At 39.9% G+C, this 21,825-nt stretch overlaps 1 protein-coding gene across 4 annotated transcripts in view; it reads right to left on the reverse strand.

Annotated features, from left to right (window-relative positions):
* Positions 1-21,825, reverse strand: part of LOC106599379 (sodium- and chloride-dependent glycine transporter 1) — a 95,848-nt gene that overhangs the window by 60,924 nt on the left and 13,099 nt on the right. For 2 of the 4 annotated variants that reach the window (XM_082973378.1, XM_082973377.1), the window contains exons 1-2: positions 1,666-1,861; positions 1,055-1,244 (exon numbers count right to left, since the gene is read on the reverse strand). The exons of 1 other annotated variant lie outside the window; for it this stretch is intronic. The gene's annotated coding sequence lies outside the window, so the exon portion shown is untranslated. Of the gene's footprint in view, positions 1-1,054; positions 1,245-1,665; positions 1,862-21,825 lie in introns of those variants that run through there. One more of the 4 variants, XM_014190582.3, reaches the window with a different exon arrangement.

Genomic DNA, 21,825 nt, shown 5'->3' on the forward strand with positions numbered 1-21,825 from the left:
CGTACAGTATATAATAACATTTATTTATTCCACTTTTTTAAATATAGATGTTCCAAATGTGTGCATCAGTGGCCTGTAAGCATGGAGCCCTGGAAATGCTAAACGTGTTTATGCTAATTAACGGTCAATTACCACTAGACCGGCAGGCTTTTGCATGACAATAACCAGCTGACAGAATATCATGACCGCCACAGCCGTAGTGAATACTTTCTGAAGGCACTGTGCATGATAATACAATGTAACTATTTATGATTACACCATTTAAAAAAGGCTTCCTTCCAGGAGTCAATTATGGGCATTACAAAACTATTATGCCTACTTATTCTAAGGGGAAAAAAGTACAATGACACAATGCCCTTTTAACATATTTAGGATGATCTATATCTTTTGACATATTGGTTTCCTTACCCTGGAAGCAGTCTATGGACAAGGTATAACAGCAATCCATGCTCATCATGCTCAAAACATCTATAGGAGACTGTTGAGCTTCTCAATACATTTTTGATACTTTCGGATGATTTGGACATGATGCGCAGAAAATGCTAATATCGGTCCCATTACTTGACTGGGATTTGTACCACAAATACTTTTATTTATTTTATACTTTTATTTAACTAGGCAAGTCAGTTAAGAACCCATTCTTATTTACAATGACGGCCTACACCGGCCAAACCCGGACAACGCTGGGGAAACTGTGCGCCGCCCTATGGGACTCCCAATCACAGCCGGTTGTGATACAGCCTGGATCAGGGTGTCTTTAGTGGGTGTCTGTAGCGACGCCTCTAGCACGGAGATGCAGTGCCTTAGACCGCTGCGCCACTCGGGAGCCCCAACAGTTAGCTTTTGATAAACCTTTGCTTAAAAGTTAGCATGTGGAAACCGTGCCAGGGACTGCTTAGAGGGTAACAAAACCGATGTGTCATTCTGTAACTTGGGTAAACTCTCTTTTTATCATCTTCAGCATCAATGTGTTGGGAGTCGGTTGACCTGACATCCCACAGTGGGTTAGGACTAATGATGTACACTGAGTGTACAAAACATTAGGAACAAACACCTTCGTAATATAGAGTTGCACCCCCTTTTGCCCTCAGAACATCCTCAATTCGTCAGGGCATGGAATCTACAAGGTGATGAAAGCGTTCCACAGGGATGCTGGTCCATGTTGACTCCAATGATTCCCACAGTTGTGTCAAGTTGGCTGGATGTCCTTTGGGTGGTGGACCATTCTTGATACACACGGGAATCTGTTGAGCGTGAAAAACCCAGAAGCGTTACAGTGCTTAACACAAACCGGTGGGCCTGGCACCTACCACCATGCCCCGTTTAAAGGTACTTCAATCCTGTCTGGCCCATTCACCCCCTGAATGGCACTCATATACAGTCCCAGTCTCAATTGTCTCAAGACTTAAAAATCCTTCTTTAACCGGTCTCCTCCCCTTCATCTACACTGATTGAAGTGGATCTAACAAGTGACATCAATAAGGGATCATAGCTTTCATCTGGATTCACCTGGTCACTAAAGGGCAGGTGTTCTTAATGTTGTGTACACTCAGTGTGTAGCTCCCATTCCAATGTAACACACAGAATAATCAAACATGCCCCAAGGTTAAATAGTTAAGTTGATTCAACAAGAAAAATAAAACTAGGTTAAAAGCCAAGTCTTACCGTCACAGAAGGAGCAATTCCTCTCAAAGATAGAACAGGCTTTGGGTTTTACCAGACAGTGTTGGCTTTCAAAGGAGCTACTAGATACATTTACATTTACATTTAGATAAGATGGCCTCAGCAATGAAGAACTAACTGGTCTGCAGAGTGGACCAACCTATAACTATCCCATGCACTCCACTCAGTCAGTTCTGTTCATTTCCCTCAGGTCTGCTCTAGTAGTATGTATAGCACATATGAGTGTTGCTCCACCCCTGGGAGGAGTGAAAGTAAGTTACTGGTGGAAAATTACAGGTCTCTTCTCCTTCCCTTTTCTGTGTTCTAAATTTCAATACCCATTTCCTTGAATGAGTATGTCCAAATAATTTCTGAATTTCTTGAGTAGTCTATACAGCTGTGGAGAAAGGTTGGCCCTTGAATGTTTTGGTACACCTACTGGAGAGCCCTTCTTTGTCTACACCTATTCAGCATCGTTCACACCAATGTTTCCTCAAAAAGAAATTCGGCACTGACCAAATTTCAGGTCTGCTGAGCGCAAACTTGAACATTGTGAAAATTCTGTGCAACTTCCAGTGTGTGTTTACTGTGAACTTTGAGGCTGTACCCACTTTAAGTTACAGTATTAGACAGTGGTCAAGTAGGCTATTTGATCATAATGTAGGCCTACTACAGTGGCTTACTATGAAAAACAATGGAGAAAATGCATCATATACATTTTTTACATGGAAATAGCTGTTGTATCATTCAGCCTACAGTAGCAGCCAATGTGTGGTGTTCAATTTAGGTCTACCGTCCATGAGACTTTTGAAAAAAAACTGTTTCCACTTGTCCTTCAGACAAGGAGGTGATTGAAAATGTTGTGTTGTTTGATGCAAGAAACCACTTTACAAAATAAAATGTATTATTATTCCATACAGTTATTACAGAGAATCAGACAAATTATGCTACCTTCTGCCTATTGGCTACTTAGCTTATTCAAGCCTGTCTCAAAATACAACATTGCCCCTTTAAGACCAAAAAAAAGCTCTTTACCTGACTCACCTTTCACAGATGTCTAGAAATGTATACGTTTTGTGCTCTCGTAGGAAGCAATCACTCCCCCATTGTTGACTTCAAATGATCTATAACTAGGCTAATAACTCACTAACTAGCAAAGGATATGAAAAAATGTAACTCTGGCTTTGATACAGTAGCGGTGCATGGATAAAAATCACTGGGGAAGCCATATTACAACCTATGTGTTGTGTTAATTGCAGTGTTTGCTCTATAACCTGTTAGTTCATATGCCTTGTGACCATGATATACAGTGCCTTCAGAAAGTATTCAGACACTTCTAAAAAAAGATTTTTTTTAATTCAAGCCTGAGCAATCTACACACAATACCCCAAATGACAAAGACAAAGCAGGTTAAGAATTTTTGCACATTTTTTACAAATAATAAACAAAAATATATTTTTACATAAGTATTCAGACCCTTTGCTATGAGACTCCAAATTTTGCTCAGGTGCATCCTGTTTCCATTGATCATCCGTTAGATATTTCTAAAAATTAATTGGAGTCCATCTGTGGTAAAGTAAAAGTCAAGTCAAGTAAAGTCAATTGATTGGACATGATTTGGAAAGGATGTGAAAAAAAAAACAAGTCATGAGGTCAAAGGAATTGTCCATAGAGTTCCAAAACAGAATTGTGTCAAGGCACAGATCTAGGGAAGGGTACCAAAGTATTTCTGCAGCATTGAAGATCCCCAAGAACACATCATTCTTAAGTGGAAGAAGTTTGGAACCACCAAGACTCTTCCTAGAGCTGGAACTCAGCCAAACTGAGCAATCAGGGGAGAAGACCTCGTTCAGGGAGGTGACCGAGAACCTGATGGTCACTCTGATAGAGCTCCAGAGTTCCTCTGTGGAGCCGGGACATGAACCCGATCGAACATCTCTGGAGAGACCTGAAAATAGCTGTGCAGCAATGCACCCCATCTAACCTGACAGAGCTTGAGAGGATCTGCAGAGATGAATGGGAGAAATTCCCCAAATACAGGTGTGCCAAGTTTGTAGCATCATACCCAAGAAGACTCGATGCTGAAATAGTGCCAAATGTGCTTCAACAAAGTACTGAGTAAAGGGTCTGAATACTTATGTAAATGTAATATTTCATGGTTTCTTTACTTTACAAATTAGCAAACATTTCTAAAATGCTGTTTTTGCTTTGTCATTATGGGGTATTTTGTGTAGATTGATGAGGGGAAAAAACTATTTCATACATTTTAGAATAAGGATGTAACGTAACAAAATGTTAAATAAGTCAAAGGGTCTGAATACTTTCCGAAGGCACTGTATAGACCTAATCCTACTCTGATGCGTTCTGCCTGCAAAAAAATCTCATGCATAGTTCGTTTTTTTTCGTATGTTGTATTGAAAGTGGGTAATATTACTTTGATTCGATCACAATTCCCACAGTAAAGGGAACCGTTGATAGTGTTAACTAAGGGGGAAAACGCTAGAAAGTTGAGTGAAGATCAATCTTGTACTTCTCTGCGCAGTCTGATATTTCTTCTTAAGCCCCACCCATTTCTTTAAGGATTGACGTGAGGCCATGTGCTAAACAGAGTGAGTAAGGTGGTGTAGTAAACAACCAAAGATTTCAAGACTAAAAGTGGTGAAAGTAGTAGCCTGCAATAAGGAAAAACTCCAGGTAAATATACACTATCTAGCCCTTCGCCTATATCCTAATCTGACTTTGCTGAAGGTAATGTTGTTCTTTACATTACCATCTCTGGTAAAGACACACTATATAAAATAAAATTGTATGTGTCACATGCACAGGATACAGAAGGTGTAAACGATACAGTGAAATAGTTACTTGCATATTTGCATAGTAGCAATACTAAAAACAGAAAGTGTCTAGATAAAAATATTTTATAATTATTAGATAATGCTTACTCAGGCACACATCTAAATTGATGGGTCATGTGAAATAAATGCTACAACCACACCCCAGCCACATGTAGTGGATGGGTCACTATTGTCTAGACATGTTCATGAAATACAATAGATGGCTGTAATCACCCCGAGACACACCTGGTTCATCAAAGGGCTGGGCGGTATACCGTATTTTATGATATACCGGTATTCCTTGCTGAGCGGCCTGTGTCACAACTTCCGGTCGATGTGTCACAACTTCCGGTCACAACTTGCAGACTTGTTTATGTGCTGCTGTGCGTTTTGTTGCTAACCTTACTTTGCTACCTGACAACTTGACAGTTTTTACTTTTTAATTACCGTTTATATTTTTAGTTTTTCCCTTGCTCGACTTTTGTTCATTCAACTTTTTCACTCCGGACGCTTTATCTAGACGTGGTTCGTCAGGACCTCCACCAGCCGAAGCTAAGTAGTAACATTAACATGATGCCTTCTATTTGCTGTCGCTGTACTCATAATATACACGAGAACGACCGCCTTACGGCGAGGATGGCTGTGCTGCAAGTCCAGCTTCAGACACAATCGTTAGGCAAGGGTAATTTCAGTGTAGGAAAGGATGAAACAGCGCCTGTGCCACCAGTAAATACAGATAGTAGTATAAATCCCTTCGCACAGTCCCCGCAGCCGGACAACTTTCTCATTGCTTCTGGAGGGAAATGCTGTAGGAATGCTCAACCGGTGTCGCTCATTCAGCCGACAGAAACTTTCAACCGGTTCTCCCCATTAAGCAGCGAGTCGCCGTCAGAGGCCGAGCCTTCTCTCGTCTCTACTCCTCCCGTTACGGGGTCTGAGACTCCGAAGACTCCCACCATTAGCTCTGACAAATTGAAAACCCTAGTCATTGGCGACTCCATTACCCGTAGTATTAGACTTAAAACGAATCATCCAGCAATCATACACTGTTTACCAGGGGACAGGGCTACCGACGTTAAGGCTAATCTGAAGATGGTGCTGGCTAAAGCTAAAACTGGCGAGTGTAGAGAGTATAGGGATATTGTTATCCACATCGGCACCAACGATGTTAGGATGGAACAGTCAGAGGTCACCAAGCGCAACATAGCTTCAGCGTGTAAATCAGCTAGAAAGATGTGTCAGCATCGAGTAATTGTCTCTGGCCCCCTCCCAGTTAGGGGGAGTGATGAGCTCTACAGCAGAGTCTCACAACTCAATCGCTGGTTGAAAACTGTTTTCTGCCCCTCCCAAAAGATAGAATTTGTAGATAATTGGCCCTCTTTCTGGGACTCACCCACAAAGGCGGAGGTGTTGCTAACATTTATGATAGCAAATTTCAATTTACCAAAACAAAACAACGTTTTCGTCTTTTGAGCTTCTATTCATGAAATCTATGCAGCCTACTCAATCACTTTTTATAGCTATTGTTTACAGGCCTCCTGGGCCATATACAGCGTTCCTCACGGAGTTCCCTGAAATCCTATCGGATTTGGCAGTCATGGCAGATAATATGCACATTTTTGGTGACTTTAATATTCACATGGAAGAGTCCACAGACCCACTCCAAAAGGCTTTCGGAGCCATCATCAACCCAGTGGGTTTTGTCCAACATGTCTCCGGACCTATTCACTGCCACAGTCAATCGCAACAAATAATCTGCTCAGACCCAAACCAAGGATCATCAAAAGTCGTGCTATAAATTCTCGGACAACCCAAAGATTCCTAGATGCCCTTCCAGACTCCCTCCGCCTACCCAAGGACGTCAAAGTACAAAAATCAGTTAACTTCTTATGGCTTCAGGGTGCTATTTTCACGTCCGGATGAAAAGTGTGCCCAAAGTATACTGCCTGCTATTCAGGCCCAGAAGCTAGGATATGCATATAATTGGTCGATTTGGATAGAAAACACTCTAAGGTTTCTAAAACTGTTTGAATGATGTCTGTGAGTATAACAGAACTTATTTAGCAGGCGAAACCCTGAGGACAAACCATCCAGGGTTTTTTTTTTTTAGGTCACTCTCTTTTCAATGGGTTTTCATTGAGAATCCATAATTCTAAGGCAGTTGTTTGTAGTTCCTATCGCTTCCACTGGATGTCAACAGTCTTTAGAAATTGGTTGATGTTTTTCCTTTGTTTTCCTCCGGTATTGAACGCAGTTTATCCCATCTTAAATTTTATTGATTATTTACGTAAAAAAATACCTAAAGTTGTATTAGGAAAGTTGTTTGAAATGTTTGGACAAAGATTACAGGTAACTTGAGATATTTTGTAGTCATGTTGCGCGAGTTGGAACCGGTGTTTTTCTGGATCAAACACGCTAAATAAATGGACATTTTGGATATATAATGACGGAATTAATCGAACAAAAGGACCATTTGTGATGTTTATGGGACATATTGGAGTGCCAACAGAAGAAGCTCGTCAAAGGTCAGGCATGAATTATATTGTTATTTCTGAGTTTTGTGTCGCGCCTGGTGGTGGAATGTGGAATGACGTCTCTCCAGTCTCTGGGCGAAAAACAGCAGGAGATTTTGTGAGTGGTCAGGCTCAGAACAGTGACACTGGAGATGCGCATTCATGTGAATTCTCCATGTTTTTCTTTCTCTCTTTGAACGAATACAACGTCGCCCGGTTGGAATATCGCTATTTTACGAGAAAAATCGCATGAAAAATGATTTTAAACAGTGTTTGACATGCTTCGAAGTACGGTAATGGAATATTTTGAATTTTTTTGTCACGAAATGCGCTCGCGCATCACCCTTCGGATAGTTACCTGAACGCATGAACAAAACGGAGCTATTTCAATATAACTATGGATTATTTCGATCCAAAACAACATTTGTTGTTGAAGTAGAAGTCCTGGGAGTGCATTCTGATGAAGAACAGCAAAAGAAATCCAATTTTTCTTATAGTAAATCTGAGTTTGGTGAGGGCCAAACTTGGTGGGTGTCAAATTAGCTAGCCGTGATGGCCGGGCTATCTACTCAGAATATTGCGAAATGTGCTTTCGCCAAAAAGCTATTTTAAAATCTGACACCACGATTGCATAAAGGAGTTCTGTATCTATAATTCTTAAAATAATTGTTATGTATTTTGTGAACATTAATCGTGAGTAATGCTAGTTCTGAACATCACATGCTAATGTAAAAAGCTGTTTTTTGATATAAATATGAACTTGATTGAACAAAACATGCATGTATTGTATAACATAATGTCCTAGGAGTGTCATCTGATGAAGATCATCAAAGGTTAGTGCTGCATTTAGCTGTGGTTTTGGTTTTTGTGACATATAGGCTTGCTTTGAAAATGGCTGTGTGATTATTTTTGGCAGGGTACTCTCCTGACATAATCTAATGTTTTGCTTTCGCTGTAAAGCCTTTTTGAAATCGGACAGTGTGGTTAGATTAACAAGAGTCTTGTCTTTAAAATGGTGTAAAATAGTCATATGTTTGAGAAATTGAAGTTATAGCATTTATGAGGTATTTGTATTTCGCGCCACGCGATTCCACTGGCTGTTGAATAGAGTGGGACGCAAGCGTCCCACCTTGCCCAGGGAGGTTAAGTATGCTCTCTCTAACTATCTCTTTCTTTCTTTCTCTCTTTCGGCAGACCTGAGCCCTAGGACCATGCCTCAGGACTATCTGGCCTGATGACTCCTTGCTGTCCCCAGTCCACCTGGCCGTGCTGCTGTTCCAGTTTCAACTGTTCTGCCTGCGGCTATGGAATCCTGACCTGTTCACCGGACTTGCTACCTGTCCCAGACCTGCTGTTTTCAACTCTCTAGAGACAGCAGGAGCGGTAGAGATACTCTGAATGATGGGCTATGAAAAGCCAACTGACATTTACTCCTGAGGTGCTGACCTGCTGCACCCTCGACATCCACTGTGATTATTATTATTTGACCCTGCTGGTCACCTATGAACATTTGAACATCTTGGCCATGTTCTGTTATAATCTCCACCCGGCACAGCCAGAAGAGGACCCCTCATAGCCTGGTTCCTCTCTAGGTTTCTTCCTAGGTTCTGGCCTTTCTAGGGAGTTTTTCCTAGCCACCGTGCTTCTACACCTGCATTGCTTGCTGTTTGGGGTTTTAGGCTGGGTTTCTGTACAGCACTTTGGGATATCAGCTGATGTAAGAAGGGCTTTATAAATATATTTGATGTGATATTGATGCAGGGGACCGGTTTGGGTTTTTACTTTACCTTCTATACCGGTATTTGAATGTTTGGTTTGTTAAATGTGATACACCATGTGTAATGTTAATTTCTATAGTTTACTTCGCTACTTGAGTCATCGTCTCCGCACTTTCTCTCCGTGCCACTTTCCACACAGACCTAGCCATGCCCCCTGTCACTCATGGAGAGCATTTCATGTTCCTCTACCAAGAGACACTTGCGTTCAGTCTGCATGGTCAATGCAGCACATGCAACAATGTTGATAACAATGCTGTTTTCACTTTGCTTCTTAATATAAATCCACTAGCGTTCTATAATGACACTATTCGTTTGTGTTTCTTAGAACAGCTAGTTTGTCTTTTCTTAGCAAGTTGCCCTAAATCTTGTGAGATGCTAATTGTTACCTGCTAATGCTAATAGCTAACTAGCTAGCTAATAAATGTACTGAGTAAGAGCAAACGTAGCTAGCTAATACAGCCTGATAATACCAGTGATGGTGTAGACCTAAATCAGCATGCTGTTTGTGCAACAGTATCTTCTAAATCAAAGAGGAATATGCAAAGCAAAAATATTTTAGCTACATGAAGTAGCTAAGAGAAAACATGCAATGTAGCCAAAGCTTATAGGGTCCCCTGGGAAACACTTATCAACACTTTAGTTCCCGCCCTGTCGCAATAACTCCTCTCTGGCATTTTAATTCGTTGTCATCTCAAACACTACATTCAAAGTGCCCACTATTATATTCTAACTATAGAATTAGAATAGTCATTCTATTTCCATGATTCCAACAGTTTTGCTCTAATTCGTAAGTCAAATCGCAATTGCAACATTTGGTTAAAAATAAGTCCTAGATTATTAGCCCATATCGTGCAGCCTTACGTGGCAGTGTGGAAATTATCTCAATTAAGCAGTGTGTAACGTTTTTTGGTATCTGTATTTTTTTTGTGGAAAACTTTTACTTCACTACATTCATAAAGAAAATACTGTACTTTTTACTCCATACATTTTCCCTGACACCTAAAAGTACTCGTTACATTTTGAATGCTTAGCAGGACAGGAAAATGGTCCAATTCACGCACTTGTCAAGAGAACATCCCTGGTCATCTACTGCCTCTGATCTGGAGGACTCACTAAACACAAATGCTTTGTTTGTAAATTATGTCTGAGTGTTGGAGTGTGCCGCTGGCTATCCGTAAATAAAAAAAACAAGAAAATGGTGCCATCTGATTTGCTTAATATAAGCAATTTGAAATGATTTATACTTTTACTTTTGATACTTAAGTACATTTTATCAATTACATTTACTTTTGATACTTAAGTATATTTAAAACCAAATACTTTTAGACTTTTACTAAAGTAGTATTTTACTGGGTGACTTTCACTTTTACTTGAGTAATTTTCTATTAACGTATCTTTACTTTTACTCAATTATGACAATTGGGTACTTTTTCCACCACTGCAATTGAGTGCAAGAAATGCAGAAATTATAAAAGTGCTGAAATTTGTTTTGGTTGAAGTTGAATTGAACAGTAGAAAACAATCACAATGGAGAAAGTCTCATTGAAATCACTTAGAATGTATGTATTGCCACACTAGGATCACTCACAACTCATAAAGCAAATGTAGAACTTTTATTATTCAAAAACAAAAAATACCGTCAATACCGTTCTTTTTTTAATTTTTAATTTATACCGTGATATAATATTTTGGCCATATTGCCTAGCCCTAGCTCATCATCATACAAAACACAGATCATACACGTAACATTAGCTAGCGAGCCAGCAAGCTAACATTCACTACCTGGCTAACAGTACACTTTAACACTTTTGACTTTCTGAAAAATGTGAAACGTATAATATCTGAAAATGTATAAGATGTCCTGTGTCGTTTCCGTTTTGTTTGTACAGCTTGTTTACATGGTCCCAAGTCACTCCGATTCATTCTAACCGTGTGCAGAAAGTAGTCCATCACAACTTTTTCCTATCGATCTTTGTTGATAGCGCCTGCTAAATTCAGGGCAGCAATGTTGTTGAGAGCGGTAGAAACACTTTTGCAGTTCTCCATGGCTAACGTTATATCTTTCAAAAAAGCTGCAGCAGCAAGGATTATCTACACATACTGAGCATCTCATGTTATAGACAGAAGCATGCTACATGGCAGACCAATCCAAACTCATCTCTCGGCATGTCCAGACCATACATGATCTCATCCAATCATGGCTAGCGGGAAGGTTCCTGTCTTTTTTCAATGGTTAAAACAACTAGGCTCGTAATTTAACAATTTTATTCGTATATACAGACGGCATACAACTTTGTTATTAAGACACATGAAAGTTCAAGTTCCAGAAAGAATTTCTGCGCAAAAAAGCATTTTGATAACGCTTCAAATGCCTCTCCTGTGAAGTAGTGACGTGCGACATACGCCTAACTCCCTGAAACGGGTCACATTTTGTTTTTTGCCATAGCACTAGACAGCTGATTCAAATAATCAATGCTTGGTGAATGTTTATCTTTAACATACAATCTGTAGAAATGATTAGAATAGAAAGGTTCAGAACTTTTGTGAAACATCTCAGAACAGTGGAAAAATATGTGGCAGCTAGAAATCAAAACTGGATGTTCTTCAGAGATAGATGGGAGTGGTTGAGGGTAGCTGAAGGCTGGGACTAAAAACAAACAAAAGATAACTAATGCAAAATATACAGTATCCGTAAAACGTATATAGTATGTATAAACTGGAAGTAGAAGCTTAAGTATTGTTGTCGATTAGTTAACTCCAATTAGCAGAGGGGCGGTAGGGTTAGGGGCAAATAATAAAGATAGAAAAAAATATATGGGGGATTGGAAATGATGTAGACAATTACATTGATAGAAGCCACAATCTACAATATTATAGCTGATCTGCTCCAAAAAAAAAAAAAATCATTCAAAAATTCAAAAAGCTTGATGATGAGTTAGTTATTTGAATCAGCTTGAATCACATGCGGCAAATATTGTGCATTAACATTGATGAAGGTGTGAACTAGAGGTCGACTGATTATGACTTTTCAACGCCGATACCGATTATTGGAGGACCAAAAAAGGCCGATGCCGGTTTTTATTTTTATTTGTAATAATGCCAATTACAACAATACTGAATGAACACTTATTTTAACTTAACTTAATACATCAATAAAATCAATTTAGCCTCAAATAAATAATGAAACATGTTCAATTTGGTTTAAATAATGCAAAAACAAAGTGTTGGAGAAGAAAGTAAAAAAGCAATATGTGCCATGTAAAAAAGCTAACGTTTAAGTGCCTTGCTCATAACATGGGAACATATGAAAGTTGGTGGTTCCTTTTAACATGAGTCTTCAATATTCCCAGGTAAGAAGTTTTAGGTTGTAGCTATTATAGGAATTATAGGACTATTTCTCTCTATAGGATTTGTATTTCATATACCTTTGACTATTGGATGTTCTTATAGGCACTTTAGTATTGCCAGTGTAACAGTATAGCTTCCGTCCCTTTCCTCGCTCCTACCTGGGCTCGAACCAGGAACACATCGACAACAGCCACCCTCAAAGCAGCATTACCCATGTAGAGCAAGGAGAACAACCACTCCCAAGTCTCAGAGCAAGTGACGTTTGAAACGCTTTTAGCGCGCACCCGCTAACTAGCTAGCCATTTCACATCGGTTACAGCAGCCTAATCTTGGGAGTTGACAGGCTTGAAGTCATAAACAGCGCAATGCATTGCGAAAGCTGCTGGCAAAACGCACAAAAGTGCTGTTTGAATGAATGCTTACGAGCCTGCTGGTGCCTAACACCGCTCAGTCAGACTGCTCTATCAAATCATAGACTTAATTATAATATAATAAACACACAGAAATACGAGCCTTAGTTTCCGGATTCGACCATATTAATGACCTATCATCTCGAAAACAAAAGTTTTTTTTCTTTCAGTGAAATACGGAACCGGTCCGTATTTTATCTAACGGGTGGCATCCCTAAGTCTAAATATTCCTGTTACATTGCACAACCTTCAATGGTATGTCATAATTACGTAAAATTCTGGCAAATTAGTTCGCAACGAGCCAGGCAATGAACGCAAGAGCAGTGACACAATTTCATGTTAGCAGGCAATAGTAACTAAATACGCAGGTTTAAAAATATATACTTGTGTATTGATTTTAAAGAAAGGCAGTGATGTTTATGGTTAGGTACATTGGTGCAACGACAGTGCTTTTTTCGCAAATGCGCTTGTTAAATCATCACCCGTTTGTCGAAGTAGGCTGTGATTCGTTGAGAAATTAACAGGCACCGCATCGATTATATGCAACGAAGGACACGTTAGATAAACTAGTAATATCATCAACCATGTGTAGTTAACTAGTGATTATGTTAAGATTGATAGTTTTTTATAAGATAAGTTTAATTTGTAAGTCGCTCTGGATAAGAGCGTCTGCTAAATGACTTAAATGTAAATGTAAATGTTTAATGCTAGCTAGCAACTTACCTTGGCTTCTTGCTACCCTCGTGTAACAGGTAGTCAGCCTGCCATGCAGGCTCCTCGTGGAGTGCAATGTAAGGCAGGTGGTTAGAGCGTTGGACTAGTAACCAGAAGGTTGCAAAAACGAATCCCTGAAGCCCCCTGAACAAGGCAGTTAACCCCCGTTCCTAGGCCGTCATTGAAAATAAGAATGTGTTCTTAATCTGACTTGCCTAGTTAAATAAAGGTGTAAAAAAATATATATATATATATATATATATAAAAATAAATAAAATCGGCAAATCGGTGGCCAAAAATACCAATTGTTATGGAAACTTGAAACCGGCCCTAATTAATCGGCCATTCATATTAATCGGTCGACCTCTAGAGTGAACAGCACACAACTTACAGGAACACCTTCTTGGTCAATTTCCTGATATGCCCGGCTCAAAACAAGGGAGAGAATGTTGAATGAAAGAACGTGTGCCAAATTTGGTGCTTTTATCACAAACGGAATGTTTATTATGCTTAGCCACCCAACTATTGAGGAATAGCCGTTAGAGGGTGGTGCTGTTAACTCTATTCAATCATGTTGTCGTTGGGAAAGGAGTACCAAAATGCAGCAGGTATGTGGTTGCTCATCTTGAACTTTTATTAGACTCAAAATGAACACCAAAATAACTAAACGAACTCACAATCAACGAACAGTCTTCTCATGCTCACCCACGCTAGACAAGAAACAATCTCCCACAAAACCTACACCAAACAATTACCCATATAAAGGACTCTCAATCAGAGGCAACGAGGAAGCACCTGCCTCCAATTGAGAGTCCCAAACCCCCATTAACCTAACATAGAAATACACTCACTAGACTAAACATAGAAATACATAAACATAGAACATAAACCAAAACCCGGAAATAATAAATCAAACGCCCTTCACCACCCCAAACCACATAAAACAAATACCCTCTGCCACGTCCTGACCAAACTACCATAACAATTAACCCTTATACTGGTCAGGACGTGACACATGTTAAAGCATTCAAAGTCCTGTGGACAGTTTGCTTGCCCTCATGTGTTCTCAGTCAAGATAGATATGCTACCCAGTTATTGTTGCCAAACAAATGGATCTAGAAGTGGCGTTACATATTATCCAGATATGCTCTTCGAATTGAGGCCTAATCACTTGAAGCAGGCTACAATAATATATACTAATGACAATGAGATCATTATTGGCTTAGGCAGGGATTATAGAAGAAATGGGTAAAACATGCATGCGGATGTCTGCCATAACATCAAACTGATTAATTCATACAATGGCTTTCTCCAGTCGACAGGTCCTAAAACTCACTTGGCCCTTGTCCTTTAGTCTCTTTGTAGTCAATTTTAGGCTAAGTGGTGTTAGTTGAACTCCAATCCCACTACTCCTAAGCAATGGCAGGATAATGGGCCTAGGAATTGCCAGTGACCTCACGATATGATAATATCACAATACTTAGGTGTCAATGCGATATGTATTGCGATTATCATGATTCTATATGTATTGCGATTCGACAATGTGATTTTATTACGATTGGATGTTCCACACATATTACTCCTTATATGTCTGCTGCAGAGAGACTAGAGAGAGCATGAGAACATTTGTTTTAAAGCAGGTACAGCCGACTACCGCTAGCTAACGCTACCTAGAATTGTTTCAAATAAATAATCAATACTTAATATTGCAATATGTAACTGTATAGATTTTTCCCTCATCGCTACAAGACAAGCAGTAATGACAATCTGCTATGGTAAGATTGGCCTCCTCCTACTGTCTCTGTAGCTACATGATACTACACCTCCTCATATGCCCTCCACCCACCCACCACCCTATAGATAGCACTGGGGGCTCACACTACAGTTCCTCACTGCTGCTTGTTGAGCTAGGCCCATGGCACTTTCTGCTTAGTCTCGAAAACCCGATCCTAGGCAACACAGTGATTAGGGTCTGGTTTCAATGATGGACTCTTTTGGCATAGAGGAACTACATCACTGCCTACATCGATAAGGGGGGGGGGGGTATCAGGGCTCTCCCAACAAATACCAAGGCAGCCATCCAGCCGGTCACAATTCAAAAACAAAGTTTGCAGGCAAAACCTTTGCAGTGGTTTTAGTTAAGGTAGTTGATGCCAACTAACCACTTGCGAACAGCACTCATTAAAAATAACTTCTGTGATCTCCATCTTGCTAGCTACTATTCTGCATTTTATTCCAGCGGATAAAGTAGTGACGTAGGAAGTGACGTAGGTTCTCTATGCCAAAAGAGTCCATCATTGAAACTAGACCGTAGTCACTGTGTTGCCTAGGATTGCGTTTTTACCCCTCCTGAGGGAGTTTACTAAAACCAAATTGAACCAGCTAAGTGTGAAATTGGGAAAGACACATTCTAGAAACAATTTCTTAAAGTTATTATCATAGTATTTACTGGCATTAGGCCAGTAAATACTATGTTTATGGAACACCACACACCCCACTACTACACCAGGCACAGACAGATACGGGCTAGGCCTAGTGTCAGCCTCGTGGCTTAGTGGAGTTGCACAAAACATTGAATTTCACTATTCTGGGGTTTCCGGTTTCTGCTAAGGATGTTTGGCTGTAATACAGCAAAGCATATTCTCTTTGGATTGTTTCCTTTGCAATGGGTGAAAACAAAATACAAGCTAATTTCAGTCCAACTAACAATAAGGCAATCTCAAAATAGACACACTAAATATTGGCTAAGAGGGTAAAACAGGAGCAAGAGCCATAACTTTGATGAGGACGAGTGGAAATGTGCAGAATCAATCTGAATCTACTGTATGACAGAGTTTATTCAAGTAAACAGAAGCTTGAGGGAACCTATGAATAACCACAACTGAGACTGACATAGACACAGGTTGGTACATGCTCAAACTGTACATTGGCATTGACTTACAGCATGACCAAGACGCATCCAAACTCATGGAACAATGTAACTGTATCTGTTCAGCTGAGAAATGAATGTAGCCTATAATGTTTTTCTGTGGTATAAGAGGTACAACAAACATTTAGATGTTACTCAACCAAGAATAATGGGTTACATAAACAAGATGGAAATGTCAGTCTCAGGTAGGGGTGGTTTAAATAGCAAATGTTGAATGAACAGTGATGACATACGAAGATCACTTTGTGAACTCCTTCTACGCCAGACATTCTAGCCAAATGCTGCTGAGAATGCTGTGAATGCTGAGAATGTGGAATCTCTTTTCAAGGCCATAATCTCTGCTACCATCTACGGGCCCTCCATGCACTGAACATCCCACACGCGCACAGAAGCACACACAGAAGCACACACACACACACACACACACACAGAAGCACGTGCACACCTGTGCTAGGCCAGTCCTGGTTAATCTTTTCACTGGATTAGTGGAATAAGGCCTTGGCCCAGTAACGGGCACTGACTGTATTGTTGATATCACTGGGAACTGTGTCTGCGAGTGGTAGGTGCAGATTTTTACAACCCACCTCAGGAGGATCAAACTTAAGTCAGTACTGCCTTCTGTGGTTACTGCTGGGGGGTTGTTCTTAAGGGCTAGGGTAATGTAGGGGCTTGTTGTCAGACTGGAACCTGGCAAATACTGACCTCAATACTGACAAACCACTTATGCTACGTTTAGAAAAAAAACTTCATACCAGTCGCAAGAAAGAGGGTGACAGGAAAAGCAAGCCAGCACGACAGTATGCGTTGCTATGGTGATTTCAGTAAACAAACAGTGCAAATCAACATCCGGTAGAAAACAACGCTACGCTCAGATGTTGAAATATTTGAATTCTGCCGGCAAGTCCCATCTACCGTGGTGGCTGACAGTATTCACCGCCAGCCTCAACGGCATTTACCGTCGTGCTTTGATTGAAAACAATGACATCTAGTTTGCAATCTACCTCCTACCATCTAAAAGCATTAGAGATAGATAGGAACACAATTAAACTGATGGTGGCTGACGTGGTGGCTGACGGCAAGCGGTACCAGAACGCCAAGTCTAGGTCCAAAAGACTTCTAAACAGCTTCTACCCCCAAGCCATAAGACTCCTGAACAGCTAATCAAATGGCAACCCAGACTATTTGCACTGCCACCACCCCCCCCCCCCCCCCCCCCCCCTTCTATGCTGCTGCTACTCTCTGTTTACTATCTATGCATAGTCACTTTAACTCTACCTACATGTACATATTACCTCAATTACCTCGACTAACTGGTGCCCCCCGCACATTGACTCTGTATCGGTACCCCCTGTATATAGCCTCGCTATTGTTATTTTACTGCTGCTCTTTAATTATTTGTAATTTTTATTTTTTTATTTTATTCATTTTTTTTACTTATCTATTTTGTACTTATTTTTCTTAAAATTGCATTGTTGGTTAAGGGCTTGTAAGTAAGCATTTCACTGTAAGGTCTACACCTGTTGTATTCGCCGCATGTGACAAATACATTTTGATTTGATTTGATAGAGGTTCCAATTTCGATCAGATAACCTGTTACAGGTTATCCACCAACCCACTGCCAGTCCAGCGGAAAAGTAAAGTAAATTCCCCACTGTCCATTTAGGTTTTTAGCTACCACACAGTTAGGTAAGTTGTAGTTTGAATCTAACCTTAGTAACTGCTGATAACCTAAGATCTGTGTGAGTCACCTGAATTTTGGTGCATATCTCTAATTGACAGTCATGTGTGAGTTATTACTCTGAAATTGAGTCGGTGTGGTTTCGGGCAAATTCCCCTGCATTCCACTAGTTCACTCAACCAATGAGAACATGAACATATTATTGCCATAAAATCTCAAATCAATACGAACAGAAGAGGCAGGACAGATCATTCAACAGTTTAACTTTAGGTCTGATGAGGGTAGGCCTATCATTTCATACCAGCATGAATGACGATGATAAAAAAAATGCCAAAAAAAGAAGCAATTATGGGCCAGCAAAACATGGATGTTGAACAACATAGTATCGTGATAGCACGGGGAGGAAACTTCAGAGTGGCATAGCGTCCTGTTCCATACTTGTTCCAGTTTTCTAATCGCGATGCGTATGTGCTACACAAAAAAACCTGTCACTGATATTCACGCTTCTACTCAATACAACACATATTGCATTTAACTTCCCACTGTTCACTGTATAATAGAATACTGCATATAACGGCAAAGGCCTACCTATTTGCAAAGGCCAACCTGTGATTTGGCTGGAGGAATGGCAGAAAGGAATATACATGTCATTGTGTCAGTAAGAGGAAATCTCTCTCTCTCTCTGATGTACAGTACCAGTCAAAAGTTTGGACTCACCTACTCATTCAAGGGTTTTTCTTCATTTTCACTATTTTCTACATTTTAAAATAATAGTGAAGACATCAAAACTATGAAATAACACACTCTTCGCATTCTCTCAAACAGCTTCATGAGGTAGTCACCTGGAATGAGTAGGTGTGTCCAAACTTTTGACTGGTACTGTATATAAAGTGTAAAATTGAATCAACTCTATATCTGACATGATACAGGTGTCTCCTTTTTTAAGCCCATAACCATGTGTGTGAGGTGTATACTTTTGTTTCCAAGTAAATTTGTTTAAGACTACCAACAATCACTTTGTGTGACCCTGATTTAGCCCACTGCAGTAAACGGTTAACACATAAGGCACCAAACAGAATGTAAGGAGCACCAGAAATAAATAGATTTTTGATAGTTTAGGCTCACATTAGGCCTATATGGTTATACAGGGATTAAACTATATACCATGTATGAACTTTGCTCGCTCTGCGCGCTTCTCCAATGTATCAAATGTACAGATTTAACAACGGAAGACTGATCAGGGTCTCCAACTCCACATTTTAAAAGCTGATGGGATAGATGTGCATGAAGAGCAGACAGACAGAAGTACAGGTGAGTGATGGCTGGAAGGGGATGTAGCTGGCAGATTACAGCTGCCACACGTGATATGTGCATGAAAGTGAAGTGGACATTATTGAACAGGCACATACAAGAGAAGAGTTGCTGTTGCTTAAAAAAACGTAACAGAATTTATGAACAAAACTTTATAAACATTTTATAACAGCCGCCAGTGGGTTCTTTAGATCGGTATGGCTGAAAAATGTTGTAGTATCATATGAAATAGTCATTAGTAGCCAACATACACACATATACTAAATAATATATGTAAAGACAAGATTAAATCAAGAATAGTGTGATGGGTAACAATATTAGCCTATCACTTGTGAATGATGCCCAGCATAAGGCAAGAAATAAATACTTTTTTTGCCGACTTTTTCAAATCATAGTCCCACACCTCATGTAGCCTATCCCATAGGCCTATATGTTTGATAAGGTTTGTGTCACAACTAAAGTGACCAAATAACTTGTTAAAATGAAGCACATTAATCTGCTTTACAAGGGGTGTAGAGCCTAACTGTCATACACAAACAGTGTGTGAGTTTCAAGTTTGGGGGAGATAATAAAAGCATTACATGCAAAATTGCATTTGCGGTCACTTTTGATAATGGTGTTTTCCGCTAATGGAACATTCGTGCTTATAGCCTACTACCATGTGCGCATTGCTGCGCCTATAATGTGAAGAAATAGCCTAATAGTTTATCAACATTTTAAGCTAAACGTTCTAATCTGTTGCGTCAGCCACAATGAATTTATTTATTTTTTGATGCTAGTGGATGTATTCATTTGGGATTTTTGCATCCCACAATAGTCCCAGACTATGTTTGGAATATTTATTTCACGCACAGAATAGGTCAAATTTTGTACTATGGGGGATAGTAGATTGACATTGACACATTTTGCTGTTCGTTAGGCCTACTCATCTTGTTGGCTGACGAAAAGTAAATGTGGACAGTTCAATATGCACCTCGGAATTGTATAAGGACACACGCAGTTGCGTCCCATATCTGTCTTCACTTGTAGCCTGTGAGAAAGACCCAATCACGTGATGCAGACCCATGCGAGAGCTGCTTCGGAGCGCGCAGCACTCAGGGAGAAGGGTACAACACAGCACACCGGGCCAAGGGAACAATGGCCACAAAAAGCATGGATTTTTTTACGGCCACACAAAGGGGATGCAGCCATGAAATTCGAGGCAATATCAAGTGCTTGTCAAATTGTGAATGAGAGACTGATAAAGTGTGTACAGCCTTACAGCATCATTAGAGTTGCATCATGCAGCCTGACAATAAATTACAAATCTAAACATATGGCCCAACATTTGTAGAACAACTAAAGTTACATTAATAACTCAAAATTAAGCATATAGGAGTACCTATTTCTTTGTTAACACAGAATAGCCTTATGTGCAGACTCCCTCAAATCATTTCCATATCCTTTCCATTTTATTCAGCTTTGTTCAATTGTATTTTTCTATAATAATATAATAATAATATAAAATAATGCCACGGAATTCTAAGCAAATCTTGTCTGCTAAATGAACTAGCGTAGCCCACAGCCATTTGGCATAGCCAGATCAGGAAAACTATGCAACTCTGTTCTTCTGATATAGACTACATTTTCTTCAAATCATGCTTCTTTAGACCTGTCTAAAATAAATAATGGATTCATTGTGAAGGTGTAGGCTATATTACATGGATGTACTAGACTTTTTTAAATGTAGATGTTACAAAGGTCTGCATCAGTGGCTTGTAGGCTATGTGTGGAAGCCAGGAAATGCTAAATGTGTTTATGTTAATTAACCCTAATTACCATAAGACCCACAGTTATTTCTTTGACAATCACCGGGCTGACGAATTTTCGTGACCGCCACAGCCCTACGTGGCAACACTAATCCCTGCTACTCAAAATACTGCATGGCTGGCATTCTGAAATGTCCTCTTGTATATGCCTGGTTAGTTGTGAGATATGCACTGCTAACACCCTCCCGAAAACAACAATGAAAGCAAAAGTACACAGTGGACACGGCAATCTACTTTCAGATTCTTTTTAGAGCTTTGGGAAATTTCCATTGGGGCCTACAATGCTGTTTCTGTTTGTCTGTCTTTCACCCATACCTCCTCTTGAGCGTCTTACCACAATGCACAAGTGAGTGTCACAGAGACGCTTTCCTCATTCACACACTGATTCATAACTGGAATGAAGTCTACTCAGTAGGTCTAGGCTACACACTGCTTTGATTTAGTGCATTGTTGAATTTCAGTGCAGCTATGACTGTGACGGTAATTGAATAACCTCGTAACTGATGGTTTTGGATGAAGACCACTATGAAAAAAAAAACACTCAAAACTTGTTTAAATCAAATCAAATTGTATTGGTCACATACACATGGTTAGCAGATGTTATTACGAGTGTAGCGAAATGCTTGTAAATAGGCCTACATTAATTTTGTATTAATTTTTATTAACTTTATTTTCATGTAGATAAACTTGACCTAATAGCGGTACTGTTTACTAGTGATTATAAGCAATTGTTTTGCTAACTTAGTCTGTCTACATCTCCTCCTCATTCCAACTGTCGTTTGATGCTCAAGCAGCTAATCTGCTAGATGTGTGGGGATGTAGAAGCGCTAGACTATATGC

This window comes from Salmo salar, chromosome 03, assembly GCF_965601325.2.
Source record: "Salmo salar chromosome 03, fSalSal1, whole genome shotgun sequence".
Lineage (NCBI taxonomy): Eukaryota > Metazoa > Chordata > Actinopteri > Salmoniformes > Salmonidae > Salmo > Salmo salar.